Source organism: Cricetulus griseus (assembly GCF_003668045.3).
Source record: "Cricetulus griseus strain 17A/GY chromosome 1 unlocalized genomic scaffold, alternate assembly CriGri-PICRH-1.0 chr1_0, whole genome shotgun sequence".
NCBI classification, from domain to species: Eukaryota; Metazoa; Chordata; class Mammalia; order Rodentia; family Cricetidae; genus Cricetulus; species Cricetulus griseus.
The window spans coordinates 24,423,050-24,438,565 of record NW_023276806.1 but is presented as its reverse complement, the minus strand read 5'-3'; positions in this window follow the sequence as shown (position 1 = coordinate 24,438,565).

Below are 15,516 nucleotides of genomic sequence, written 5' to 3'. Positions count from 1 at the left end.
TGAGAGTTTATTGCTGATCAAGCTTAAACTGCTTTTCTGAGAAGTGAAAAACTGTGTGATGGCATTCAAGAACTGGTGGCCTCATTTTTTTAACAGCTGGTTAGAGAAGAAAGTGATTACAGAAAGACTAGTAAAGTCATCATTTAAACTCTAAAGCTAAGGAAGGGCCCAGTGGCAAGAGCAAGCAGTAATGGGAGAAGTTGTGTCAGACTCTGAGACATCCATGACTATAAGTAATGAATAAATAAATGTTTATTGACAACTGGCAACTTTTTTTAATTACAAACATGAAACTGAAGAAATGGTTTTTAATTCTATGGTATTAAAATATAATTAGTAAATATTTTATGACTATATGCCTGCAACTCACCATATCTTATTATAAAATAATTCCCTAACACTCTTAATTAAAACAGTAGGAAAATGGGATTAATGGGTTCAACATGTAAGGATGGGGGCAAGAATATCTACTTTACTCTCACAGTTTATAATCTACAACAAAAGAATGTAACTCAAACTATGAATAGAACAAAAGTGTTTTCAAGAGAGGAGAGGTATTTGTGAAGAACTAGAAAATAACTGCTGCCTAATACTGTATAATATTCAAAGTTATTCTATATGATCACCTTGCTTTTTATTTTATTTTTAAAAATGATTTGTTAGTGTCAAAACAGTCATTGAAATAAATTTTCTAAATGGCAGTGAATTAAACACTAAATGAATAAATTTGTCCATATTGTTTTTAAAGTAACTAAACACAATTACCTTGTTCTAGATAATTTGGGAAATTTTGTTTTAAATTCTAAACAATACATGCTAATCTAAATTTGGGCCCACATTTAAAATTAGACAAAAATATGTTGTTACTCTTTAAAATATCAAAGAATTAAAGAATAGATTAGTCAGACAGATTCAAATATGGATTTCCCACCAGTTTAGTAAAATTTTGTGGCCTACAACTACGTTTCCAGTTCCATGCTGATTTGATTCATTGTGGCAGATACTTTCAAATATACTGTCTGTTTAATATTTCAACCATCTTGAAAAAGAACATTTTATCAGTAAATAAAAGTAAGCTATTTCCATGATCACATGACTTATACCTGGTAAAAATAATAGTCTCAAATCCAAGGCTCTCTCATATTTCTGAGATATTACCAATGACAGTAAAAATTCAGGGTGAAAAAGGTAGTTTCAAATAATAAATAAAAAATTGTATGGGATTCAGAATGGTCTCTCTTGTGAGAGCAAGAAACAGCCCAAGTTCTGACATCTGTCAGGCAGTCTTGATGAGAGCTAAAATAGGCCACTATTATTGCTGCCTGAGAGTCATCTAGCCTATTTGTGTGGCTACCCCGGAACCACTCAGAGAAGAAGCTTCCAGACTGTCTTTCAACAGGATAATAGATCATCATTTCTGTCTCTGTGGGTAGAGATACCTCTGAGCATATGTCACTCTATGGGCCTCAGCTCCAGGGTTTGCTTTGCAGTTCAAGCTCTTCATTGTAGAATTAATCTTCAATATTGTTAAAACTGCAGATGGGGCCCTGTAGGGCAAAGGAAGCTGATTCTAGCAGGAAAGTTAATAAGCTGAGAAATACAGGCTAATACTGCGTCCTGGCTACTCACAGGCAGACTTTCTGAAGGAATATGACTTGGGGAACAGGTGAATTTCCTCATGTCTCTCAAGGGTATATATTTAGCAGCAAAAACAGAAAATAAGGAAAGATACTAAACAGCTTCCTTTGGCTAAAAAATTAGTAATAATAAGCCTGGAATGGAAAATAAAAAGTAATTTCTCTTCACCATTTGTATTAAAATAAAATAGTTTTTATTATTCTATTTCACAGCAGACCAACTCTGAGAAACGACTAACATAAAGAAACAAATACACTGTAAATGTGTCTTCAACATATTACCTTACATCATAAACACTACTTTTGATAATACCAACCAACATCAAGGAAAACCATTTTGAAAAAAAAATAGCAACAGACACTGAGGAAATCCAGAGAATCTTCAGGTCATACTTTGAAAACCTGTACGCCACAAAATTTGAAAATTTAAAGAAAATGGACAATTTTCTGGACAGTTATCACTTACCAAAATTGAATCAAGAACAGAAAAGCAACTTAAATAGACCTATAACCTCTAAGGAAATAGAAGAAGTCATCAAAAGTCTCCCAACCAAAAAAAGCCAGGTGCCAGAAGGATTCACTGCAGAATTCTACCAGAAATTCAAAGAAGTGCTAATACCAATACTCCTCAAATTGTTCCACAAAATAAGCAGAAGGGACATTGGCAAACTCTTTTTATGAGATTACAATAACCTTGATACCCAAGCCACACAAAGACACAACTAAGAAAGAGAACTACAGACCAATATCCCTCATGAACATTGATGCAAACATTCTCATAAAATCCTGAAAAATCGAATACAAGATCATATCAGAGAAATCATCCACCATGATCAAGTAGGCTTCATCCCAGGGATGCAAGGATGGTTCAACATACGAAAATCCATCAATGTAATCCACCATTTAAAAAGACTGAGGAAAAAAACCACATGATCATCTCACTAGATGCCAAAAAAGCCTTTGACAAAATCCAACACCCCTTCATGATAAAGGTCTTGGAGAAATCAGGGATAACAGGAACATACCTCAACATAATAAAAGCAATATACAGCAAGCCAACAGCCAACATCAAATTAAATGAAGAGAAACTCGAGCCAATTCCTCTAAAATCGGGGACAAGACAAGGCTGTCCACTCTCTCCATACCTCTTCAATATTGTCCTTGAAGTCCTAGCTAGAGCAATAAGACAACAAAAGGAGATCAAGAGAATAAAAATCGGAAAGGAAGAAGTCAAACTCTCACTATTTGTAGACGATATGATAGTCTACATTAGTGACCCGAAAAACTCTACCAGGGAACTCCTACAGCTGATAAACACCTTCAGTAAAGTGGCAGGATACAAGATTAACTCAAAAAAATCTGTAGCCCTACTATATACTGATGACACATGGGGGTGGGCCTAGGCCCTATCCCAAAGGATACGAAAGACTCTGATGACACCCTATGGAAGGCCTCACCATCCAGGGGGAGCAGAAAAGATATGTGACAGATAAGGTTTTAGTTGGAGGGGGTAGGGGAGGACGGGTGGGAAAAGGGAACTGGGATTGTCATGTAAAACAACCGTTTCTAATTCAAACAAAAAAGTTGGAAAAAATAAAATAAAGTTAAGATGCTAATAGAAAAAAAAGTGATATGAAAATGTTAGTCCATGTAATTATACATAGAGAAAGAAAGCCAGAAATACCATCCCTTTTGCCCAAGAATTCTTTTCTATCACACACAGCTCCAGCTCATACCTTTAATGGAACTGAGCTATCATTCCCAATTCCTACAGGAGACACAGACCCTAAAACATGCTAGAACAAGCATATTGGAGATTCCCACTTTACTAGATATTTACCTTCATAATAATGAAATGTACATGAACTCCATGTTTCTCAGTGTTCACTAATGTCATTATCAAGTACTTACTGAGTCTAGGGAAGGAGAGTGAAGAAATGCCTTATCTGTGAAGAATGTATTCCGAATAGTAAAGTCAACTAATAATTGATCTGCTTTTAGTCAAGTAAGGCAATTCATGCCTGTAGTTGTATCCCTCAGGAGGCTAGGGCAATAGGATTGCAGACTGGGGAGAGCATGGGGTTGTATCGAGTTACAAGCCATCCTGAGCTGTATAAAAAGATCCAGTCTTAACAAAGAACATCATGGGACTAGAGCACTCCGTAAGCAGAGTCCTTGCCTTGCAAGCATGAAGACTTGAGTACAATTCTGAGAACTGGGCATAGTGATATGTCCTTATAATCCCAGCATGAGGGATGTGGAGACAGGAAAGTCCCTGGGGATCACTAACCATAATGGCAGCCTACTTGACAAAAGCAGGTCAGCGGGACTGGGTTTCAGAAACTAAGACAGGAGAAGGTAATGACTCCATGGCTAAAGCACTTGCTGCTAGGTATGAGGACCAGAATTAACTTCCACCATATTTGAAATGCAGTCACATTAAAGTAAAGGTTTGCCCTAGTTGCTTTTCTGTTGGCTGTGTTAAAACCTTAGAGCATATAGAATTTTAACCATACTGTCACTACTTGTGTTCCTTGAAAAAAATCTGTGTTCTTTTCCAATAATTATTCATCTGTTCTATGCCAAGGGTTTTTCTTTTATTTCTTTGGGATTTTTTTTAAGTTTGTGAAATATACAGGAAAAAAGTAAGACATGTCAATTTTAAGAATTCCGATGCTAGGGACAGTCAGTTGCCTGCCTAGCAGATGTGACACCTGAGCAGCTTGTCTGTATAACACAATCATTTCCAGTAATACCACAGACAACAAATAAAAATAATGGTAACCCAATTAGCTGATACTGAATATTTTATTAAATTTTGAATATGTAGCATAGAATATGCTGGAAAAGAGGTAGCTATTGGAAATGAGTTCTAAGAAGTATCTACCTTCTGGCTCATGATGAGGCTTAGTGGGAAAGATCTTGGGTTTTATTTTAAATGAGATGGGGAAAGACCTTGATATTTTAATCTGAGGAATGCCATGATGTACATCTGACTGAAAATTACTCTAGCAATGATGTGGCCACCAATGATAGTAGAACTGAAGACGGTACTTCAGAAACCATTACATTGTCCTGGAAAGCTATGATCAATGCTTAGATCAAGCTATTAGCAATAAATTTGGGAACAATGAATTTTGGATTCTCCAGGGCAGAATGAGACCCAATGGAAAGCTCACAAATGTTTTATGTCTAGAACTTGAGTTAGTGAATGGATGATGGCCCCACCACTGAGTAGGTGGATATAAAGATGCATATGGAGAGCCAAGAAGAGTTCTAGTTTGTATTCCATGAAAAGAACAGATTAACAAAAGTGAGTGTGGGCAAAATATTAAGTCTAACAGAGTACACCAACAAAACCCTGATGTTACTATGGGAGAAAGAAAAAACCAAATAATAATCTAAACCTCAGAAAAACAAACAATAAAAAAACAGCAGGAACTAGTAACATCTCTCAACCACAGCCATAGATACTGATGTGGGCATTGGGAACTGAATTCAGGCCCTTTGCTGGAGCAACTACGACTCTCAATCACTGAGACATCACTTCAGTCCCCAAAGCAAATTTGATGTCTAAATATATCAAGCACTTTTTCAACTATTTATTGGCCATTTCTAGTTGCTATTTTCTCTATAAAGAACAAAGTTTTCAGCTGAATACTGTAGTGACGGCTTAGGAGAGAGGATGACTCAAGTCGTCAGGCAATAAATAGGTTGAGAGAATAGACAGGAGTCAAAACGTGAATAAGATATTAATGAGAGGGTGATAGGAAACACTGAAAGGTTTGTAATCATGAGAATACAATTAACTCTGTATTTTAGAAATCATTGTGGAATTGCAGATGATGGAATAGGGAGCAGTTGAGATAGAATCATTTGTGGTTGAAACCAGTCCACAATAGGGCACTTGTAGGGAAGATTTTATTGAGGTGGTGAGGGAGAGAAAATCTTGAGAGTCAGAAATAATAATTGCTATGAAGGCAATCATATGGTGCATTTATTAATCTGTCTTCAACTAGATGTGAACTTCATCACATCAGATACTTCACATAATGTGCTCACTGCTTTATCACAGTGCCCAAGAGACTCAGGAGCAATATTGGTGGAACAAATGAGTATATAAATAGTAAACTCTTGAGAAATGTTTACTGAATTCAGTTTCCTGGGCCCAAGGTATCTTTTTTATAAATACGAAAATCATACTTTTGCTTTTTGGTACTTCTTGGTCTGTCCTAATATTTTTATGGTATCTCTCTCATTTTTAATATTTTTAGTGTCAAGTCAAAGTTTTTAGTTCCTTCTCTAAACAATGATTCATAATGATGATAATCTGATACAGATAATATTTAACATCACTGTGATGAATAGTGTCAAGCTGACAATTGACAGAATCTAGAATCGCCTGGAAGGCAGTCCTCTGAACATGCCTGTGGATGATATCCTGACTGCATTTATTGAAGTAGGAAGATGCTGCCCACTGTGGGTGGCACTGTTCCCTGGCTGGGATCCTGGACTGTGTAAATGGAGAAAGGATGCAGAGTGTCTTCCCACTGGGTTAGGTCTGCCCATTTCCCTAATCAGGAACTGAAGGACAATGACAACCTAATGTCCCTCAATCTAATATGACTGTCACTGCACCAGACAGGGGTCCTTGCAGGTTGCTCATGGCTGCAAATTCCTCTTCTTCCTCCCCTCCACAAATCTTTTGATCTCATTTTTGGGATATTGTTTCAACTTGGTTTCCCCACCACTAACACAGCTAATGACTGAATGCAAGTATATACAGAGCATTCTTTGCAGTAATTAACACCCTATAAAGAAGGTAGCATTTTACAGGTGAGGTCATTGAAGCCAAAGATCTTCAACAAGTTGTACTGACTCACACAGTAAATTGTGACTGACACTTGAAACCAAACAATCAGACCCTAGTACTGTAGTCCCAGCCATAATATTGTATATCATTAGTATAGCAGTTCTCAGCCTGTGGATAGCAACCCCTCTGGGGATTTCATATCAGATATTCACATTATGATGCCTAACAGTAGAAAACTTAGTTATGAAGTAACAACAAAAATCATTTTATGGCTGGGGGGGTCATCACCACGTGAGGAACTGTATTAAAGGATCACAACACTTGGGAGATTGAGAATCACTGCTTTAGGAGCAGGATGGTTCCTTGGGTCTTTGATATTTGAGTATCTGAGTCTGTATCTCTACTTAACAGCAGTCACTTACCTGAGGTGGGGAGGAATATAGTTTATTTAGCTCCTATGTTAGTCACATACAAGCATAGCATTCTCAGTGTCTAAAATACTCTGGAGCGTAGCTACTATGTGTTGAATGTCAATTGTAAGGAGGAGAGAAAGGAAGAAAGATGTCCTAGAGATGAAAGTGGATCCAGGCAATGGTGGTACATGCCTTTAATCCCAGCACTTGGGGGGCAGAGGCAGGTGGACCTCTGTGAGTTTGAAGCCAGCCTTGTCTACAGAGCTAGTTCCAGGAGCTAGGGCTACACAGAGAAACACTGTCTGTAATAACGGGGGTGTTAGGAGAGATATATTTCAGCCATTGTTTGGTAATCCTGTGATCTGAGAAACTACCCAAAAATAAATTCATCCGATAGCACCTTATGCAGGGATATGCTCAATGATCTGACAGTTGTGAATTTACCAGAAATACTCCAGAATACCACAAACCCAGGAGTATTCTGATATATAGTTCCTGAGGGGGGAATGTATGCACCAGGTACTATATTACAGACTTTATAACAATCCTCTTTAATCCTGTTGGTTCCTCCATATTGATTAAAAAATTAAAACAGAAATTTGCACATGGTCAGTGCAGAAGCCAAGTAATGATAAAGTAGACATTCAGACATTTGTTCCAAATTGCCATAAATTACACTCTAATTCCACATCCTTAATCACTTTAATTTCTGCCTTCCCTGGACTTCTCTGTTGAAATCATCCCTTCCATTTCTATTTTGTGTCAAAATGCCAGGTTTTAATTCTTAGGCCTTCCTCTGCCAGCAAGACATAAACAATGGTGGTCCTTCAAAGTGTGCTTTGGAGATTTGAATCATTTATTCACTTTGAATATATTCTTCTACTTAAAATATGCTTGGCATATACGGCATTTTACAAAGGCCTCCTCCGGGACGACCACTCCTTAAGCACCTTGAGAGCTTAAAAAAAAAACAGTGCATGTGTTAAGTAACGGAACAATACAGAGATCCCACCCAGGAGTAATATGCATCAATATCCTTCATGTGTATGACAGGAATGGAGTTGAGTTCACAGTGAAACTTGTGAGGATACTATACATCCTTCACTGTGTCATTGGCCAATATATTCACTCATTGAGAATTTCTGACAGGTGGGAATAGAAGGCAGAGCTTTTTAAGAGGATAAAAAAGAAATCTGAGTACCACATCGGGAAGAAGGGATGGAGAAATAAAACCTATAATTCCTGCCTTCAAGGCTCCAGTGTTTTATACAAGAAGCCCAGGCCTGAGGTGGCTGATGAATTGCTTGCCTCACAAGAACTTATATAGCCATAAAGCTGCTTTTGAACAAAGTGGAACTTTATTCTGAATGACCTTGTGTGTTTCACTGCTCAGCTCTGAGTTTAGCATCCTGAATATTCTGATATATTTGACTGGAAGCATCTTTAGTACTCAGAGTATTAAGAAAGGTTTATGCCTTGTATATTATTTTGTCATTTTTAGGTGGGATCCGGGCTAATGGTTACTTAATATTGCTTCTGCAAGATGGTATAATTCAGTCCTAAAAAGTCTTAATTCACATGAAAATTACAAATCAAAACTCAAACTGATACATAATTAAAATAGTCATTACAACTGGTGAATTAGAACATGGTGCAATAATTCTGAATTATATTTAAATATGATCTGGTCCACACGAATAAGAAATTATAAACTTGGACCTAAAAGACCCAAAAAAGTATCAAAACAAAAATTATAGGAAATCTCTGAAAATAATTACAGGCTTGGAAATCTTGAGAAAAATTATGTGAACTCAAAGTTTCTCTCTTAAAGACCCAGAGATTGGAAAATAGTCTTTAATGTGGGAACCATTATAATTCCCTGAGTCAAAGGGTCAACAGATGCAAACACACCAATAGTATTGGACTCATTTGTTATTTGATCAACATCATAGAACGCACTAGGGACTCAGCATTTTCAATCACTCCAGAAAATTCATTACCTGCCTTACCTCACTTAATTCTCAAGCAATCCTAAATTATAGTATCTCTCCTTGAGGGATATTAAGAAACTAAGGTCATAGATGCTGCAGATCATGCCCAGGATCACATAGCTCAAAAGGGGAGGGGCCAAGTCACAAAGGCTCAGTGAACAAACATTCAAGATTATCTTAAAAGTGAACAGATTTAAACATCTTAATGTGTACTGCCAGTTCTGTTGAAACTATCCATGTGGCCTTGAGAATTTAATTTCCTTGTCTATAAAGTGATTAACAGCAATAATAATTGCCCAAGATTTTTTCCAGCCTTCAGTTCAGTGCCTCTGTATTAAAGAAATGAATTGGCATGTTCCCAGACACTGAAAATGCACCAAACGTTGTCTTTGGGAAGTTTATATTATGATTAATGACAGAGATCTGAAAAATTGGTACAGATGTCATAAAATTGCTCAAGAAAACAATTATTTGTGAGCAAGCTCTACTCTATAGAAGCTCCAGAGAGAGGAGTGGCAGAGAGATGACGGTGGAGGTGAGCAGATGGATGCTTGGGTTTATAAGTGGAGAGATGATATCTTATCACCTAAAAATGTTGCAAACACTCTCTTGAATATTCCACTGAGAGTTCAAAATGCCAAACCTATTACATGGATTAGGACTGCAAGATCCAAGGAGTCAAGGCAGAAGCACAAATGCAAGCTAGTCTTTACTGAGTTAGATGAGAACACAGATTTGTCCAAGCACAAACTCTGTCTCTCTGTATTATATAATGCAACCCAGTGAGAAATAACTGAGCAAAACAATGCCAAAGCCATTTGGTACACAGTAAAAATGCCCCTGTGTCAGAAGCAGCAGTGCTGACCCAGCAATGACAGAGTGTTATCAGGTCACACAGGTCCAGGAAGCCCAGACTTGAGCAACAAACGAGGTTAAATAAAATCAACCCAAAAGCTCTAAGAAAAGCTTGTCTAATTTCCTTTCTTGACCACCCATTGTAAACCAGAGTCCTGTGGTCACTGTAAAATGGAGAGAGAGGAGAGAGCAGACAGGAAGGAGAGCTTCTTTTCACTCAGCTAACCCTGGTAATGTTTATAAAATTATTTGACTGTTTATACATCAGACACTATGCTAAAGTATTTCACATATCATTTTATTTAGTCATTCATAAAGTCATCATTATACCTATATTAAAAGCATGGAAACTGGAGCCCAGAGTTTAAGTGTTTCACCTAGTATACCTATATGAGTATATACAAGAGAAAGAAAAAAACTCTCATAATTACATCTATCTATGAAGTTGACTTTAATGAAAGTCTGTCGGTCAAAAGGGAGTTTCAAGGGATTAACAGTTATAAAATTATCCATGGGTTTCTGCTCTCCTTAATACTCTGGTTTCTCCTCAGCTCATATAAATATTTCACTTTTTAACCTCAAAAGTCATTTCTGGGGCTCAAGAGATGGCTCTGTGGTTAAGAGCACATAGCTTCTTCCTGCAGAAGATGTGAGTTCAGTTCCCAACATGTGAGCATAGGTAGCTGTCAGCCACATGACATGGGTGTTGGGGACTGGACCCTGTCTCCCACCACCAGGGACAGTCTTCCTTTGTGATCCATATGACAAACTCTGAAACACCATTGGCCAGTCTCTTGGACTACTGTGTCAGTCACTTTTCTACTGTTTGAAAGATAAGCCTTGTCACAGGCCTCTTTCCTTTCTCTCTTTACTTCCTGACAGCCATGACATGAGCTTCTTTGCTCTACCACACTCCTGCCACCATAATATTAGGCCTCACTACAGGCCTAAAGTAATAGAATGAAAGGACCCTGGATGACACTTTTTTTTGTCCTGCCCTTGCCCTCATGCTATGGTATCACATGTACACAGTACCAAAAAAGTATCATTAGCGTTAGTACATATAGTTACGTGCTTGTCCTCACTAAGAGCTCAAGTTAATGCTATCTGTTCAGTTGTCCCTAGGCTCCATGTGGCACAGATCAAGTTGCTATGATAACTCCAAGGAAACCAATTACAGAACTCGCTCCCTGTTCCCCATTTTTTATAGAAACATTCATCAATGAACCATATTACATTTGGTTTATCAAAAGGCTTAGCTCTTGTTTTTTCCATTGAACTATGCTAATAACATCTAGATAATCATAAATGAATGCCCCACAATCTCTAACTGTACTGAATAAAGTAGACATTGGAGCAAGAAGTAGCAGGATTGAGAATAGAACATAAACATCCTTCGGAGCAGCCAAGCCATAAGGCATCTTAGTTATGCTTATGTTGCTGGGATAAATACCCTAAGGGAGAAAACAACTTAAGGAAGATATATGGGGTTGTTTGGGTTTACAGTTCCAGATGGATATAGATTATCATGCCGGCATGATCAAGGAGCTAGCTGGTCACATTACACCTGCACTCAGGAAAAAAGTTTGAACAGGAAGAGGGGTCAGGCTATGAAGTCTCATGGATGGTCCCCAGTGATTCACCTCCTCAAGAGAGGTCCCACCTCTAAAAGGTTCTACAATCTTCCAAATCAGTATTACCTGTTATGGACCAAGTACTCAAACGCATAGGGTTATGGGTGATGAGTCACACTCAAGCGACATCATAAGCCTTGATGGGATAAATGACAAGCTCTGTAGACCTGAGGGGTTCCTTTGGAGCAGATATGTAAGGGATCTGTCCCAGAGAAAGATAGTCTGTTATATGCTGACATTTCCACAAATTTTCCTGGATGTTATAATCCCACCCTAAATAATCCACCAAGGCTGTTCCAGGTCCTTTCAGACACTTAGGAACTACTTAGTATGTGTAATCTCCATGCATACTGTCTAGCCTTTTGAACCAGTCCAGTTTTCTAAGAATCTGGTAAGGTCTGATCCAAAACAGCACTGACAACTTTCCAAGGAAGCATATAATTCTACATCCTCTGTATACTTCTCAGAATTGCTTGAGAAACTGCCCAGATCCTTTTGATTTTTTTTTTAACTCTTACATAAAGAAAGGTTGTTTGACATTAATGACTTAAAATTCCCCCAACAAGTCTTTGGAAAACAAACCTCCTGAACAGGTGTAATGGAAACACTATTAGAGAATTCTGTTTATGTGGGCATTGGGCTTGTTTCTTCGAAGGTGTTTTAGTTCTCCCAGTTGTCGGGGGGATGTCCTAAAGATGGGGTATCCTCAGTTGAGCTGGTTCAATCTTATTCATGAGGACAGTTCTTTCAACCAGAATTAGAGTCCTACAGTTTTAATTCCTCATTTTATAAACTACTAGCTATGGGGTAGAAATCTTTCCTCAGTAACCTGCAAGCTTGCTAATATCTAACTAGCTGGCTGACAACAATAGGGAACAGCTGTTTCTATGTATGTCATATGCAGAAGTCACTGCTCTCATAACCCTGAGTTTCCCTACTTTAATTGCTTTCTGTGACACTTCCAGTATCGTGTTTGAGGAGCCCTGCCTACTTAAGCCTCAATCCTGTTTGGCTACTTGCTTTTATAGCCTCATCTATCTTGCTGACACTTTGATTCACATAGATATTTCTTTATTTCAACTAAACCCTTTGGGGGAGGGACATCCAGAACTTTCTAAGTCCAGAATACATGGCCTTGGGCTCCATGGGTTCTCATTTCATGTAGGTTTAAAAGCCCAGCTTCTCTGTGTATCTGATATTGTTATTAAGAAAACAATCATAAAGAGACACAGTTTGATTTGCCTACTCAGAGATCCCGTCTGAGACTCTTTGAGACAATATAGAACAGGACTAACATGGGTGATCCAGGAAGAACACTCAGCATGAGTATTCCAGTTTTATTTCTTCATTCTTCTATTGTCCTTTAGATACACAAGTGACAGTTTACCCTCATATAAAAGAAAGCAGAAAAAATTGGCCTTAAAATGACACTGCAAGAATAATTTCCATTTTCAAGGACATCTTTCTCTATTGATTAATTATTAAAATATGGAAATATTATCTTAAGTCCATACTACAGGCTTCACTATTGACCTTTATTTCATATACACATTTAGAAGTGTGCATTTAGGATTAAAGATTGCTCAGCGCTTTGGAGGATGGAATCAGATAGTCAAAAACTAGCAAGTAGGAATCGAGGGATGACTCACCAATTAAGAGCATGCACTGCTCTTGAAGATACCTGAGTTCAGTTCTTAGCACCCATATTAGGCAGCTCATGACAACCTGATTCTGCTCCGGGGAACCTCTCCTGGACTCTGCAGGCATCTGTACTCATAAGTGCACATAACCATACATGTGCACATGTGCAAAAATAAAATAAACTTCTAAAAAATCTGGCAAACGATAAGTATAAATGAAAGCTACAAAACTGTTGGAGATTTTGTTTGTTTGGGGGATGGGTGTGTGTGTGTGCTCACAAGTGCACATATGGTCATTGCCTACTGGTATGGTACTCCATGGGATGCCTACTTCAACAGTTACATAGCCAGGGTGAGGGACACACACATTTCTTTTTAGAATGCCCCCATTCCTTCCCAGGCAGAAAACTACAGTACCAAACTTGCTTACAAAAGAACACTCAAATAAAAATAGCTATGATTCTTTGCAGTTTCAGGAGATTGTGTAAATAATTTAACTTAAATTTATTAATGGAAAAAAGAAATGTCTTCAGGGCTTCTAACATGCTTACCTGTGGCTTTCTAACTGTTAGAAACCTGAGACATAATCTCCATGTTTTATGTTTCAAATAACCTTGAGTTTTTGTTTAAATAGAGCTATTATGTTGTGTTAAGAAAACGGTTTTTATAAATCCAAGAATTTTGGAATGAGAAGACAGAAAGGAAATATTGAATATGAAAAAGAGATAGAAAAAGTTAAAATGAAATGCTTCTATGTAAAAGAATATTTGTTTGTTAACCATTTCACTCCAACTTGTAAAGCTCCTCTATTTTCATAAAATAATAACCAATTCCTCAGTTTAAAGTAACTTAGGTCATCTTGGTTTTTAGAGTTTTGCCTCCCCAAATTACTGACCCGAGTAACAGCTGACCATAAGAGATATTTACTGGTCACCTTATAGCCCACCACAGCTACCCCCCAGCTGTCCCTAGAAATGGCTGACCAGATTTAAAAGGGGGGGATTTCAGCACCTTCCCATTCCCTTCTAATACCCTGTAACTACCCTAGCCTAAAGCAAACCTTAGGCCCAGTTCTTTTATTGGATGCCTCTCCCCAGGTTTTCTCCAAATAACACCGGTGATGTCTTTGAATCTCCCAACCTTTTATCTGTGTTTTCTCTTTGCCGATGTAAGACTTCTGTCATAAAAATAAGTAGTTCCAAATTAGAAATAGATAAGGACAAACCAAGAAGATTAAGCTGAGGAAGGACAGAAAGGAGGGAGAAACGGTTTAGGAGTACCATGAGACGGAAAAGGAAGCCGCACTCTACAGTGCTTAGACTCATACAGTGTACTGTAATGTTGAATCATCTTGTTGGCCTTACCGTATGTAGTTCTTGTGCAGGCAGCCATGGCTGATGTAAAGTTTACAGCATGTCACGTCCAGAAGACAACATTTCTCAGCACTCATCTCTATGCTCTGGCTACTACAGTCTTTCTGGTCCCTCTTTTGCAACTTCCCATGAGTCTTGGTGAGGGGATATAGATGCCTCACTTGGAACTAAGCAACAAACAGTCACTTGTTCTTAGCACTTTAACCAAATAAAAATTGCTTCATTAACTGCAACTTTGCCCATGGCAAACAGAACCTTCTCTGTGTCAGAGTTGGGAACAGCACTAATCCATGAGTATAACCATAATATTTAGAAGGTAGTTTGACAACGTGTCCATTTAATAAAACATCAGTATTAGATTGCTCTAAGGCCTATGACTTCTCCACTGATAGGCCAGGTTTACAGCACCAGGCATGAATTACCTTCTGTTTAGCAGACCTCTAATTCAATCAGAAATCAATTGGCTACCTTGTAACAGTCATACCAATAGTTCACCAGTATATATATATATATATATATATATATATATATATATGTGTGTGTGTGTGTGTGTGTGTGTGTGTGTGTGTGTGTGGTACTATAGTATTCAGAATTCACTAGCAGGTAATACCATTAATAACTTGTCTCCCCCAGTGGCATTCACAGTAGCACCTTTAGACAGTATGAAAGCTGGCCAACAAGCAAGACAATTTCAGATCAATTCCAGCTAGAATTCTATTTCCTTCAAACAATAGGTGTTGTGTCTTCAACACAACACAGTGACTTGCCATCTGCTAGTAAGCAAACAAGAGCAATGGAGCCTGTGTTACCTTCTAATAACTCACAGGGAGGTCTTCCACACCTATAACTAAATGATTTTACTTAATAACTCATATCTTTTGGAAAAAAACAATGCCTACCATGCAGTTTTATGTTCAAACTCCTTTTCTTTTTTTCGATATATTTTAATTAGCTTACCAAGTAGTAAAATTCTGGTAGGTAGGCAGATAGATAGATAGATAGATAGATAGGCAGATAGACAATTAGATAGAAGATAGATAAATTCTTAATCTTTGCTATCTAGCACCCCTTCTTTTCTTTCCCTATTCCTGCCCCAATCTCTGTTTAAACCTTTAACTCCTAGCATCCCACACAGGACTTGGTCCCTTCAACTCTTAAAG